Source organism: Theobroma cacao, chromosome 3 (genome assembly GCF_053813885.1).
Source record: "Theobroma cacao isolate CCN51 chromosome 3, ASM5381388v1, whole genome shotgun sequence".
Taxonomy (NCBI): domain Eukaryota; kingdom Viridiplantae; phylum Streptophyta; class Magnoliopsida; order Malvales; family Malvaceae; genus Theobroma; species Theobroma cacao.
In genome coordinates, this window is record NC_142641.1 from 33,001,500 (window position 1) to 33,016,307 (window position 14,808).

General features: G+C 32.4%; 1 long non-coding RNA gene across 1 annotated transcript; it reads right to left on the reverse strand.

Annotated features, from left to right (window-relative positions):
• Window positions 1-1,456: 1,456 nt before the first annotated feature.
• On the reverse strand, window positions 1,457-6,329 carry LOC148763730 (uncharacterized). The gene is made up of 4 exons (XR_016025503.1): window positions 6,247-6,329; window positions 4,857-4,919; window positions 2,125-2,410; window positions 1,457-1,557 (listed from the first exon to the last, which is right to left on the reverse strand). It is a non-coding gene; the product is annotated as an uncharacterized LOC148763730 (long non-coding RNA).
• Between the last annotated feature and the right edge of the window lie 8,479 nt (window positions 6,330-14,808).

The window sequence follows — 14,808 nt, forward strand, 5'->3', positions numbered from 1 at the left end:
CCTTTGCTAGCAAATCCGCCACACCATTGGCCTCCCTAAAAGTGTGCGTCACCCTCCACATTGCAATTGATTTTTGTAAGCAAGCCATCTGCACCGTATGCTGTCTAAACCTACGTGGTACCTTATGCGAGTTATTGGTCCACATTACTGCATTCCTAGAATCATTATCGATATTATTGAACCAAAGGAACGCTTCTTTAATGGCTTGTAACTCTGCATGGTTAGCGTCGCAAACGGGGCGGAGCCTCCTGGCCCACTAAAAATTTTTAAAATTTTTTTTATAATCTCTTAATGGCCCTTTTAAAATAATTTTTTATTTAATAATTAATACAAATAAAGAATAATAAAAATATCTCACATGTCTCACTCAATTTTAAATTTTTTTTGTTTCTTCTTTTAATTTATATTTATATTTGTTTATACTAATAGCTCATATGTTTTAAGTTTATATAGATTTTCTTCTTCAAATTTCTACAACCATCAATCATTTTGTTATGTCATATATGGATTCTATTTTTAATTTACCATGTTTTTCTTTTTTCTATTAGGTGAATTTTATTTTCTATAATTTTAATTTTTAAAAATTAATAAATTATTATGTCATTTTTAAATATAAATTGTAGTGTTGTACTGTTACTTAAAATTTCATCAATGCATTATTTTTTTATTAATCCTAATTCTGTAAAAGAAAATTATCTTGAATATATCTTTTTTATATACTTTACATTTTATATTTAGTTGAAAGGAAATTATTTTGAATATATAGTCTTTAAACAATCTTGATTATATAAGAGAAAATTATTAATACTGTATATGCCATTTAACTATTTATATTTTATGTATTATAGTTTTATATTTAGTATTATAAGTTTAAATAAAAATAAAATAAGAATATTAAAGGTTGACTAAATTAATTTTTTTTTAAGTTTGATTAAAGTATGAGTAAGTTGAACAAAATTAACAAATTCTTTAAAAAAATATATGTAAATCTTTTATATTATTCTCCTACATTTGAACGACCAAGCCTTAATACTGTAACTCATGAACAAGAACAATGTGAATTAAAATATAAAAAACTCAATCCTAAAAAAATATATGTTTTTTAGTACATAGTTAATAATTGATAAATTTGAATTCAAGAAATCAACCACAACTTTCTTAAAAGATTATTTTATGTCTTTCTTTTCTTAATTTATATGTTATATAAAATTATCTTCTATTATCAATATGTTGATATGGTTAAATTCAACATATTTGTTTTTAAAATTTTTAACCTTTATTCTTTTATTTTTGACCCCCGACAAAATTTGGCTAACGCCGCCCTTGATCACAAATATCAACTGACCTCAAGAAATTATTGAACCAGAGGAATGCTTCTTTAACGGCTTCAAACTTTGCATGGTTAGCATCTCAAATATCAACTAACCTCGAGAATTTGATAATGGTTAGCATCTTCCCAATTCTACCTTCGCCTGGATTCACACGATTTACGTTGAACTCAACCTAACCCATAGGTGGAGCCTCCCACACAACATCCCGTCTTGTTGGCTTTTCAATCTGAGCAATTGAAGCAAAGTTGGAATTTCTAAAAATCTCCTTATGCGAATTTTCAAACTTTGGCCACTTAGCTTTACTCCAAACAGTAATTCGTAATTTAATTAAATCATACAATTACCTAACATCCCAATTCTTTCCATTAAAAACTATATCATTATGACTAAGCTAGATTGACTAAAAGGCAAGCATCCAAAGTTTTATCGTATCGCTAATGTCATGCACTGATCTCCACGATAAGCCAATATCTTGGATTAAATGGGAAGACACAACTAAGATTCCAATCCAAAAACCACAGACCCCAAAAAGTCCATAACTCCTCACAAGTAAAGAACAAATAATTAGCAGTTTTTGAAAACTATTTACAAAGAACACAAATAGCCTAGTCCTCTCCAATTAAATTTATTTTAATTAGCTCAGATTTTACAGTTATTTTCTGCCACATCAAATGCCACACAAACATCTCAGCTTTAAATGGGGCATATCCTATTCATATCTTATTCCAGAATTCATTCTTCTCAGAGTTACTTAAACTCACAATTTGACAAAAAGAATTAGAAGAATACATACCACTTGGGTTGGCTTTTCAAATAATCCCATCCTTGAACCTGTCCCCCAATATGTGTTCCCTCAAGTAACTCTAAAGATGTGTCCACTGCTCAAATTTCCACCCAAATAATCATCATCTGAGTTCAATTTGCCATTGCCCATGCTGACAAAGCCTTCCTCTTTTATTGGAAGCCAAGGTAAATAATCTTAGGAATTCCATCTTGAATATGAAGCCATCAAACCAAGCATCATGCCAAAAAAGGATTGAAGTCCTATCACCAACAATCACCCCCAAATTTAATTTAACCTATAAGAAAAATAGTTAGTATGCATTAAAGGAGATACTATGTTTTTCCAAAATTAGAGCATTTATGAATGACAGCAGCTTTAGGTAACAAGGCTTTTGAATCATAGTCATTCTTTGCTACCATAGTTCTTCTCCACAGTCACTCTTTTTCATTCCTATATCTCCACAACCATTTTGTAAAAAGGCCCCTGTTTCTGATTTCAAGATCTACCAATCCCAATCTTCTAACTTCCTTAAAACAAGAAACTTTTTCCCACTCCAAATAATGCAGTCCCCTATTATGATTGGCTTCCTCCCAAAGAAACTTATGTTGAATTTTTTCAAGTTCATCTTTAATCCCACGTGGCATCCTAAACAATGACATAAAAAATATGGGTAAGCTATTTATCACTGACTTCAACAAGGTAACTCTACCACCACAAGAAAAAAATTTAGGTTTCCATCCTTCCAATTTTTCACCAACATGATCCAGAAGCGGTTTCCAAATCTTTAGAGAAGCAAGATTCATACCCAATGGTAGACCTAAGTATGCAGTTGGAAGACTTCCAATCTTACAATGAATTCTAGCAACACAAAACTCTTAAGTCTTCATTACAGGCACCAACTCCAAATACGTTGCTCTTCTAAAAATTAATCTTGAGGCCAAATATAATTTGGAAACATCTTAACACTTTCTTCAAATCGATACGTTCTTCACCATTCGGTTTAAAAAATAGCAAAATATCATCTGAGAATTGCAAATGAGCAAGATGTATCCCTTGTTCACCAATTGGACTACCATTACAAATTTGATTCTCTTTTTCTTTCTCCATCATACAACTAAAAAATGTAGTCACCAAATTAAATAAAAAAGGAGATAAGGGACAACCTTGATGCAAACTTGATTGCATTTTAATTGGCTTAGTTGGAGACCCATTAACCAGGACAGATACTGAAGCAGTTTTGACACATTCTATAATCTAATTACACCACCTCTCACCAAATCTCATTTTTACCATAATGAACTCAAGGAACTCCCAATTAACACTATCATAAGCTTTTTCAAAGTCCACCTTAAACAATAGCCCACCCTCTCAAGATTTAATCATCAAATCCACCATCTCATTAGTAATTAAGGCTGAATCAAGTATCTGTCTTCTAGTAATAAAAGCAAATTGGTGTTCCCTCACAATCTCGCTTATGACCTTCCTCAAACAACTAGCCAATAATTTCGCAATTATTTTATAAATGCTTCCCACCAAATTAATAGGTCTATAATCTCTAATTAAATTAGGATTCTTCTGCTTAAGAATCAGCGTAATAAAACTTTCATTGACCCCATGATCCAATCGACTAGTATTATAAAATTGTGAACAAACTTCATTACCTCCCTTTTTACCACCACCACTAGGTCTTGAAAAAGTTTAAATTGAAACTATCCAGACCAAGAGCCTTGTTCCCGTCACACTCTCAAATTATATCCCAAACCTCTTATTCAAGAAAAAGAGCCTCTAAATCAACTACTGATTGCTTTTTCATGCCTTTAATACCATATTACAAACCCGTCACTCTCATAGTTTTTCGGAAAGAGAAGAATTGATGAAAATGCTTTACCACTTTCTTTTTTATCAACATCGGTTCCTTAACAACTTCATTTTCCATTGAAATGCCGCCTAATCTATGTAGCCACCTCTTTTTTGAAGCCATGACATGAAAAAACTTTGTATTTCTCTGCCCCCTTAGAGATCCATTTAGACCATGATTATTGCTTCCATTTTCTTTCCTCTTATTCTATACAAATTCCAAAGCTTTTATCGTTTTTCATTACATTATCCCTCACCCCCCACATTAGAGTAATTATTCTGCCACTTTAACTCCATCTCTTGAATTCCAAATTTCAAAACCTCAATTCAACGTAGAATCAGCCTAAACCGATTCTTATGTCACTCTCTAATAACTAGATGCAGAATCTTTAAGCGTCCCAAAATATTCGAACTTCTAAAGTTACCAAGCCTTGCACTTTTCCAGTTGGCTTTAATTAAATCTCAAAAAAGTGCACTCATTAAACTAGTAATTAAAGGACCAGAAAAGTTTTGAGCCCCAACCACAACACTTACTTGCTAATATGACCGAATTATGATCAGAAAGTGAGTTAGATAAGCATTTATATAGCATATTATCATAGCAGTTTAACCAGTCAACATCCATTAAAAAATCTATTAATTCTATAGAAAGTTACCTTTTGCCTTTTACTACTCCATGTAAAGTTACCTCCTATAATTGGCAGATCAACTAAAGCAACATCCTGGATGAAATTATTAAAGGCGTTTGCTGATATGGTAATATCACCTTTACCCACCTTTTCATTTTCATTCTTAACTGTATTAAAATCTCCTCCCTAACACCACCAAACATCTCGACATTTCATGTCCTATAATAGGGATGATCATAATAATGTTACCTCTACCTCATTGTTTGATGCATAGGCATTCAGAAAAGCCACACCGTTTAGCCAACCCATGAACTGTACCTGTTACCAAAATAAATTTTTATTCAGAATGTGCTCCTCCAAAGTAAAAAAATCCTCATACCATAGCAGCATAAGACCTCCTGATTAATTAACCTTTAGATTTCACACCAACCCCTTTAACTTAATCTCTACACCACAATGCCTCATATGAATTTTGAACTAGATTTTTTGTAATTTTGTTTCTTGAAAGAACACCGCATCTGAAATTTCCTGTCTAATTAGCCTCTTGATAGCTTGTTTTCTTTTCTCCCCTACAAAGACCTCTAACATTTCAAGTTAATACGTTCATTGAAAAGCAAGTCACACAATATCACAACAATTACTAAAAAAAATCATTTCCCCTATTCCTTCCTTGCTAATGCCGCCACTGTTTTAATAACATCCTCTTTTGAATTAATAAACTCCACTCCCACTTTTTTGCTGACAAGCCAAGTTGCTTCTACCTCTTTTTGAGCAGTATCACACAGTAAATTTTGATCAATCTCTGAAAGGTCAATGGTAACCACATCACCCAATTTTGAATTACTATGTAACACCCTTCCCCCATCTGGGAATTTAGTCCGATTCTCAAAGTTCTTCCTACTTCTACGTCTGCCCCTCCCTTTCTTGTTTACACTAAAATTCCTAAAATCTTCCCCATGTTCCAATCCATCATCTAGTACTCGCACATCAGAACAAACCACCTGCAAATTTCCAATCATGTGCCTTTTCTCCCAAGTAACATTTTTAGCCTCCATCACTTCCATAACACCAAACACAAGGTCACAATTTAAATCATCAAATGAACTGTGACATAATCTGATTTCCTTTTCCCCTACCAGTAAATGCAATTGTCTACTGCTATTGGCATGATTTTTGTGGGTCATGCCCTTTGTTTGAAACAAGATTACATGAATTAATATTTCCTTCCAACTCGTCCAAACCCATTCTCTCGGTGTGACCCAATTCGACCACATTTGGACAACTTAAAGCCACCAACACACTATTCTCCATAACACTGATGCTGTCCAGACTCCTCTTGAAGCTATTTAATGAATTATATAAAAGGTTATTGACCTCATCAGGTGGACTATTTATAATGCTCTCTACCACTTTTTAGCTGTCCGAAATCCCTTGCATGTCATTACTTATTTTTTATTCTTTAGCTAAGGATGCTGGATGTGGATATTTGCGCATACATGTGTTTGTGTAAATTATGGATTTCAAAATTTTTCTAATCACGAAAGCAAGCAATCTAAATACACAAGTGGAATTACACATCATGCATCTAGCAAATCAATTTAATCACATCTAAAATTCAAGAATCATAATAGATTAGAAATCATACCTTTCCTTGGTGAGAATTTTGATTTTTGACTCCTAGTGAATTGTAGTAAATTCACCACCACATCAAAACTTCGATTTCTTGACCAAATCGACTTACCACTTATTCTTCAAGAATTTCTTCAATTTGAACCTAGAGTGGACAAAGTGTGGAATGCTTAATCAAGATGGTAACTATTGAATTTCTCTTTTTTTTTTCTTTTATGAAACTATGGCTATTTTTCTTATGAGAGGTGACTAGAAAAATACCAAAATTGGAGAGAAAAAAGACACTTGAGAGAAGTTTAGTTATGGAGGTATTTTGGAGGAGAAAATTTGACTGTTAGGTTTCGGCCAAAAAGAAAGAAAATCTTCTTCTATTATTATGATTTGGCCTCTCACCTTTTGTAGACACCAATTTTATTTGCATAGATTTTGATTTTGATTTTCATTTCATTTTATTGTATTATTTTTATTATTATTATTGTTTACCTTTATCTTATTGTTTTATTTTACAACCCAAGTTTGGCTAAACTTGGGTTTAGTACTTGGTTCTATGACCCAAAAATAGGCTTGGAAACCACATAAGCCAGAATTTTAGATTAAAACTTAGCAAATATAATTAGGTTTAACAAAACATGGTTAAAATCAAGATTAAAGCCAATTAAAATAAAGACTTTCTAGAAACTAAGAACAACGAAAAATAAATGAAACAAAAAAGTAAACAAAAAGGCGAAAAAGAAAAAGTCCAGCTAGACCATACGATAGCCCTGCCAAGCACTGTTAGGCCTTGTCAGACATGAGAAATTTGCATTTGGCCTTACGATGCTGGGGGTGCACAGGTGTCTGCATCCCCCAGCATCGAAGGGTAGCTATAAAGCTACCTATGTCCCAAATCACTAAAAAAAAGGAACCCCAGGGGAGGCAAAAAAAAAAAAACCTTAGAAAACCTAGCAACTGAAACCACAATCAAAACAAAAATAAAAAAAAAGCTTAAGAAACAAAAAAAACCAAAAAATAGGAAGCTAGAGGTGATATGGTGATGTTGGTATGAATCGGAGAGGGAAGCGACGGTAGAGTAGGTTTCTAGTTCTTGTTCTTCGAATAGAGGAGATTTAAAGGGGTTTGTTTTTGATCTTCTGACCACTTGTAGGGAGAAGAGAAAGGGAAAAGAGGAAAGGTTAAGGTTGGAGTTTAGAGAGCAGGGAGAGGAAACCTAGTAGAGAGAGAAACAGGAGAGGGAAAATGGGGAGAGAGAAGAGAAAGGAATGTTTTTATAATTAAGGTTAAAGTGAAACGATGTCATTTTGAAAAGGAGAAAAGAAGGTGGTTGTATGTCACGACCCGAAACTCTCATCGGGCCCGTGACAACTGCTGCGATGTCCCGATAAGCACTCATTACCCCGAATGTCGATCGAAACCCCGCAAGGCTTAGCATTAACTTTTGCATCTCCCCGGTGAGCGACAGTTATTAAATCTCATATTTCAAGAAATCATAAGTTGTTTCAACTCAAAACAATAAAATATTACTTTCTGGCTCACAAGGGCATTTTCATCATTTTTCTTCGAAAATACCGAAACTCGCCAAAAACATGGTGTAAAAGCTAAATATATTCATACATACTTTAAATCAAATAACTGAAGAATAAAATTACTTTTACAGTGACACGTGGGCCCCCAACTGACTAAGAAGATGTAGGGCTACGAACCCTTACTTTCTAAGATGCAACTCCGAGATTAATTCTTGTCTTAATCAACTATCAACAAATTGTCTTGAGCCTGAAAAATAGATAGGAAGAGGGGTGAGATTATGATTACATAATCCCAGTGAATAAACAATTACCATCAAAAGCATCTAAAGCCGAATAGATGGAGACAATATAAAAACGTTATATCTCAATAATGTTCATAACACAAAATAAGTTTCAATCTATACCAAATAATTTCTTTTCATCAAAATTTCCCGGCTTATGAATTTCTTAAACTTGGCCCCTACCAGAATCATTCTCGCGGGTACCTTCGTTAAGGTATCCCACTGAGACCGTCAAGGCTGTTCAATGACCCATACCCATAAACATGTTTTCATATCTAACACACAGCCGTTTCTTGGCGTTGGCTGAGTCTCACTCTCACGTGGTGGCCCGAACGTGAGGTGCACTCAAATCATAACTCAGGAGATACTTCACTCAACATCTCCCCACTGAGGTAAATATATAATTGAGTTACCGTGCTCCTCTCATAAGCAGTCCACAGAAACCCCCACCACAACATAGACCGTTTAACATACCACCAGACCCATAAAATTTTCAGTAGCATAATATGGCGAATAAAATTTAATCCAGTCTATCGAGACCAATCCAAAACTGTTCATATATTTCATGCCAACCCCAAAAATTTAGCCATCATGCTACCATAGTGTCATAAGCCACAATTTCAATAACATATAAAATCATAAATTTCAACACAGTCTCCATATACTCAATTTTCCCAAAACAATATTTGATTTCAAAACCAGTATAAATCTCATTTTTATTAAAAAACATTTTAATTGGAAAACATAATATTTTATAATTTAAACTCACCATTCAATAAAAGCATCAAACAAGTATAATAACTCTAGATATTTAACATGATAAATTGTCCACTCACAGTTCTAGGAGTCGATGTACTCCTAATCTCAGTCTTCAAGCACAATTTCTGTACTTTTACCAGTGTAATTTGCTCACCACCTATCCACAATGTACAATACATAATTCACCACATCAATGCTTGACCATTATAAAATCAATTCAGGCTCGGTATATATGCATGATATGACATGCAACTTATCCGACTACTGCTTAAATGCGATGCTAACTTAATTCGGCCTATTACCCGATTAAATTACTAACGCGTCCAATTTAATCTCAAATTAATTTTTTTCAGTTTCTATACCTCAATTGCACCCAAATTGACTTAATGTTCCTCAGTGTGGTGCAAATTATCAGTCCCGGTAGCAAATTATGAAAATACCCCTAATGGGTAAAAATTCGTATTTTTGCTTCGAAAATTCTCATTATTTTTCTAGACTCATAATTCATCATTATTTATCATAATTCCTCAAATAAACATCAAGATCATCAGTCAATATTTCCCTAGAAAATTCAGCCAATAATGGTAATGGAGGAAAATAAATTCTTTTCTTGTTGTTTTGTTCCTAAATATGCTAAACTAACTTAAAACACTAACATAACTTAAAATCAAATTAATCTAACAAGTTTCTCTCTCCTAACCCATTTTTTCAAAATTGAATTCATCCTCAAATCACATGATTCAACCATGGAAAATGATGGGAAATGCATGGAAATGATAAATCTTAAGCTAAACTTGAAAAATCATACCTTTAAACACTTAATTCCTTGAAAAATCACACTTTTTCTTTGAATTTTCTCACTCTAGGGTTTGTTCTTATTTCTCTCTCTCTCCTGCTGGTTTTGGCTGACCATCCCAATGAAGAATTCTGGAATTTTCAAGCCTTTTAATAGGCTTAGTAAAATATTATTATTTTTTTTACCTTTTGAATATTTTATTATTTTATTTTTTTCTAGCCATCTTTTTGACTTTCTTTTTCTACCACTCAATCCTCTTCACTTATCCATGTCTTCCATGAAATTTCTAGACTTTTCCAAAGTTTTGGTGGAGCAAAGTTTTAAAAATTACACTTTTACCTCTATAAAATGAAAAATTACATTTTTATCCCAAAAACTGAAAAATTGCCCATAGACATATTTTTCATCCCTTATACTCATACCATTCTCCAATTTGTCAAATGTGATCTAAATTCTCTCAAAATCTCAAATTTTGTCCGCGATTGGAAAAATTACGATTTTGCCTCTACACTCCAAAAATCACCGAAATTAAACTTTTTCACTTCTAAACCTCAAATCATACTCCAATACTCAAATCATACTCCAATAAGTCAAATGGGGCCAAAAAAAAATCTTTTCTAAAAATTCTCATTTTGTCCCCAAGTGGCAAATGACCATTTTGCCCTTGAATAGTGAAAATTTCAGTTTGACTCCAAATTGATCCTCGAACTCCTAATTACCATTTTAAGTCATCCCTGAACTGTGAAACTCTTAATTTCACCTTAAAATTCCTATTTGAACTAGTTCGAGGCTTAATCGACTTAATGGTACCATTAGGGGCAATATCATCTTTTAACAATTCCTCGAACTTCCTAAATATGCAAACATTTTATTAAGCATGTGAATGACATTATAATTATTTTACAAAGTAGGGTTTGACATTGTATCTCAAAACGGTGCAGTTTTGAGAGAGGAAGGGAAGTTGTTGTGCAGAGCACCAGATAGTGCATTTTGGTTGAATGCTTGGTGCACTGTAGCAAGTGGGTCTCCTTCTTGCAAGCCACCCCTAGCCTGATGAGGTAAAGCCCTATCCGTTGTTGTTGGATTTGGACTGTGTTTGTTTGGGCTTGCCCATTTGTTTGGCCCAAAATCTAATGTTTTAAGTTTGCTTATTGTAAATGAAATATATGTTATGAAAATTAGATAAGGATTTAGAGTAGGAAAATAAAAATAAAAATGCATAGAGTTGTAAATTAAAAGATAAATATTAGGTTTTTTTTTTTATAATTGGGGGAGAGGGGATTCTAACCCTGCTCTTTAAGAAAGGGGATCATGCACAAACCAATGAGCCAAATGCTCGGGTAAGATAAATATTAGGTTTAGATAGATAAAATAGATAAAAAGAAAATAAAAGGTAATGGGGTTTATGTGGAAAGTTATATAAAAATAAAGAAAAATTTAGTGCTAAAAGGAAATAATTTAAATAAGAAAGAATAGGAAGATGCTTTATCATAGAGAAATGAGTTTAGATGAAAATATAACAAATAATGAAATATTTAATTCTAAGAAAGGATAGGCTAAGTAAAAAAAATAATAGATTTAACAAATATATTTAATCACAAGAAAATAGGGTAGGTAGGTAAAAAAGTAGACATTTATAGCCAAGTACTAAAATAATAATAATAAAATGAATATCTAAGATCAACATTAATAGTTAGAAAAGTATATAAGTTTGGTCTAAAAATGCTTCAATAGTAATAATTATAGAAATAGTATATTATTGTACCGATGATGGGATGTCTATTTGGAATGCGAGAAGTTGCAATTTCGAATGAATTTCCTTAGGTTAGGAATTTCGATTAAGACTCCACCAATACGATGGGAGGGTTTTAATTTTGAATTATGATATTTCTAATCCTAAATAAATAAAAATTATATATACTCAATTAGTCAAAATATAAACATAAAAAATAATATAATAATAAATGTAAGATATCAAATGACATATATTTACTTAAGGTGTCAAAAGATAAATATAGCATTGTGAAAAATAATAATACTCATGACAATAAATAAATAAATAAAAGGTAATAAAATATTCAATGCGGTAATTTCATAATAATGAATATAGTTACAACATAAAAGGTAAATATTTAGTAATGAAAGATAAATTTATAATGGTTATAATAAAAAAGAATAGGATAGATAATAAAAATAAAAAAGGAAGAAGTTGGATTCAAAAATATATACGTAAATAATAATAAATATGAAACAAGATATCTTGCTTAAAGGATATATAATTTAGGTAAAAACAAGTAGATAGACACATAAATAACATAAAAAATAAAAACAAAAAAATATATAATTCATAATATACATGCCTATACAAAGAAATAGTAAAAAAGAAATTTTAAAGAAATAAAAAAGAAGATATAGGAAGGTTTAGAAACAAATATTACATTTCATAAGCACATTACACATAACCATTTCATCGTTAAATGCCATGGCATGTAGATATTTTATGTACATGAGTATAAGTCCTGACAATGCGAGTTTTCGAAAGATCTTGCGAAGGTCAGCTTTCTTCGGGAAATTCTCTAAGTGAAAAGATACATCTGAGTCCCACTAGTACAATGGGAAGGCTCAAAGAATATCTTTAATAAAAGGTTTCTGCTCGTAATATGTCACGACTTGGTACTCTCTTTGAACCCGTGATAACCGCCGCGATATTCCGATAGACATTCATTACCCAAAATGCCAACCGAAACCTCACAAGGCTTTACTATCAGTTTTCGCACCTCCCCTGTGAGCAATAGTTGTTAAGTATCATGTTTTGAGAGATTATAAACTATTTTCAAATCAAAACAATAGAAAAATAATTTTTCGCTCACAGGAGCATTTTGGTCATTTTTCCTCGAAAGTCTCAAAACCAGCTAAAAATATAGTATGCGAGTGGAAAACACATGTTTCATAATCAAAAATAAGTTTAGATATCTAAAACATTCATTTAAAGTGAAATTATAACTATTTGAATATAATATAAATATTAAATAAAATATTCTATTTTTTTATAAAACAATATTTAGAGTTACTGGTAAATAATTTTTGTAGCGTAAAAGTTAAATAAATTCATACATATTGTAATACAGATAACTAAAGTATAAAATTTAATTTACAGTGACACATGGGCCCACAAACGACCAAAAGTATCAAAAGCGGTAAACCTACAGTTTTTTTGAGGATGCAAGTCCAACTGTAGCCCTCAACAAAGTGAGCTATCTACCGACTATCCTGAGCCTAAAATGGGTGGAAAGGAGCGTGGTGAGATTATATAATACCATCTAAAATATCTAAAACTGAGTAAATAGAGACAGATAAAATAGTTTAACATATTGTAATTCATCACCTTTCAACTCATTTCAACTAAATAAAATCAATTCATATAAATCGAGTAATCAACATGGCTTATGAATTTCTTAAAACTTTGGCTCGTGCCAAAATCATTCTCATACTCAGTTATCAGGGATACCTTGGCCGAGGGTTATCCCAACTGAGTCCGCCAAGGCTGATAAAAAGTTATGTGGGCATAAATCATATTTTTATTTTGAAAATATAGCCGTTACTTGGCGTTGGCTGAGTTCACCATCACGTGGTGGTTTGGTGTGAAGTGAACTCTAAAGTATTAACCTCAAGAGTTATCCATCCATGCCTCTCATACTGAGGTAAGAATATAATAGGGTTACCGTGCCCCCTCTAATTGGTTGGTCCACGGAACCCGTCCACTGCAGCGACTAATCAATAACCCACCAATTCAATAAAATTCAACAGCATGACATGGCAATTTATCATTATCCACCCTATCAAGGCAAACAACAGTTTATACATTTTCAACACAAATACCAATTCAACCATTCATGCCAATATTATCATAAGCCATTCAATTCAAACCATGATTTATAACACAACAATTAGTCTCCAATTACTCCATTTTCAAAACCATCATTCAATTTCAAGATAATTTATAAAATCATTTCATTTAAATACATTTTGTTTATAAAACCTAAAGATTTACCATTTAAACACATTTTTCTATAAAATCACAAAAACGAATAAAAACTACTTTAGATAATTAAGACGATAGTAAGGTTGCTCACTATTTCGGGAGTCGAATTCCGACTACTCCGATTCTTGATCCTCGGGTACTATCTCTTTACTTTTGCCAAAATGCACACCACCTAGATATAATGCACAATAAGCCATTTACTACATTTGTGCTAAATTGTTATAAAACCAATTTAGGCTCAATATTAATGCATGAAATGGGATGTGAAATACTCGAGTAACTATCTAAATATGGTGTTCAATATAAATTCAATTATGTACCTAAATAAAACGGTATTGGTCTAATTCGATCTATCACCCAATTAATTGGCCAATACGTCCAATTCAACTCCAAATAATTCCATTTTTCTCCCAATACTCCAAATCATCAAACACAAATTAAATAACCTGAAATATGGTAAAATCATCCCCACATTTTCTTTTAGAAAATTCGGCCATGGTGGGTGCATCAACACTATAATTTTTTCTACTTGATTCTCACACCATAGATCACTAATTCCTAACCCAATCACTTGAAATAAAATCAAAATCATCCTCAATATTCCACATGGAGAATTCGGCCAATGATGAGTGATGGAAGAACATGAATTTTTCTTGCTTGATTTTCATGCTACACATCACCAATCAACTAAAAACACTAAAATACATTGAAATCTAACCAAATCAAGCATCAAAACCTCTCTCTAAGTGTTCAGCCAGCAAGATACCCATCATGAAATCATGTGATTCAACCATGGAAAATGCAAAAGAATGTATGGGAAAGGTAGATCACAAGTCAAAATCAAGAAATTTTACCTTAGATTGCTTGATTACTTGAAATCCACCAATTTTCTCTTGAATTTTCACCCTAGGGTTCTTGTTCTTTCTTTTCTTCCTTTGTTCTTGCTTTGGTCGGCCATATGAAGAAAAATGGGCTGATTTTGTGCTGATTTTAAAGCCAAATAATAAATGGATGAAAATTTGACACATGTCACCATTCCATTGATCCATGTGTCATACTTACCCATTAAGCAATCTCACTCCACCACTTAAAGTTCCTAAATTATCCATGATAATATTGGGTAAAATCCATGTGTTGGACAAGTGTTGGGTGGTGTAAAATTTCAATTTTGCCCCTA